Genomic DNA, 1392 nt, shown 5'->3' on the forward strand with positions numbered 1-1392 from the left:
GGCTGTCGACATAACAGTGTCAACTTAAAAAAAAAAAAACATGCGTAGGTTAGAAAACATGTCTACAAAATTTTCATCACTCAGGTGTTAAATAAAATATGTTATCCCTTGACAGTGGTCAACTCCCAGAAATGATAGGGTTGGCAGGTTTTGGTTTGGTTTGGTAACTGGAAACAACATTTTTTCCTGGGCCTTAGCAAGCCCCAGGGTAGTAATAGTACATCAATGGCAATTGTGAAGTCATGACATTATTTTGCACAAATGTTTCCTGAAAGTAATCAACATTCTTTTTTCTTTTCATCCAAACATCTCTTGTACCTTTCCTTTCAGCAGTTGTGATTTTATGTTGCAAATGTCCTTGTCCTCTGAGATTGGAAGTCTTACAGCTGGAAACCTGGGAATGTCTGAGCTAGTGTAGGAAATAGGTTTGGGTGTTGTATAAATGTAGTTTGTTGATGGAATAATCAGTTTAACATCTTTCTGTACCAAGTTGACATGATGGGGGACATATGGAATAACCATTACAAGGGAAAACAGAAAAGAAGCAGATTAATATCTTTGATAATATGTGACCAGCATAAACTCAACTTTGTGTCAAGTTTACACACATAACATTTGGTACTACACATTATCCACCAACTTACCAGGCTGACAGCTTGGGACCAGTACATGTATCTAATATGCTTCAGTCAAACTAGACATTATTTTGCTTATGTTAGTAAGATTAAATATATGTAAGCTTCCATACAGGACTTGGAAAGTTGTTCTGTGGAATGATTATGATCAATTTTGATTGTTTGATATGCTGCAACTCCTTTTGTTTCCCCATGTTCTGAGCACTAAAAGCTTGATTTTTGTTAATATCTGTTTATAAGCTTAATGTCTTATGGCATCAGGTTACAAGTCTCCATCCACCCTACTGGTAGGGACAGACATACTTTCCATGTAGACTCGCCAACAAGTCAGTAAAAATGTCAAAAGGCCATGTATTGGATTATACTGCTGCAGTGGTCCTTGAAACAGATGGGCTGTAGGCAATTTAATTCCATGCAAATTCCATGTCTTCCACTTCAATAGGATAGTAAGTGACAAAACTATTATGTACATGTACAGGGTAGGCACAGAGTTTAGAGTCACAGAGTTTTGATGGGAAGGCATTTGAAAAACAAATTGGTTTATTGACTGGTTATAAGAATTGTATATAGAAATTCTTGATAAAGGTATAAATGGGTATAGAGTACAGAGTGGATAGAAATCCTGTATGTGTGCCTCTGGCAGTGACATATCCTTGATGTAAAAAAAGATATGGTGCCATAGTGTATTTTGTTAATGTAATTATGTTCAAAACATGAACACCTAAGTTGCCACCACAGATGATTTATTATTTGTTGA

This window comes from Branchiostoma floridae, chromosome 7, assembly GCF_000003815.2.
Source record: "Branchiostoma floridae strain S238N-H82 chromosome 7, Bfl_VNyyK, whole genome shotgun sequence".
Classification (NCBI taxonomy): domain Eukaryota; kingdom Metazoa; phylum Chordata; class Leptocardii; order Amphioxiformes; family Branchiostomatidae; genus Branchiostoma; species Branchiostoma floridae.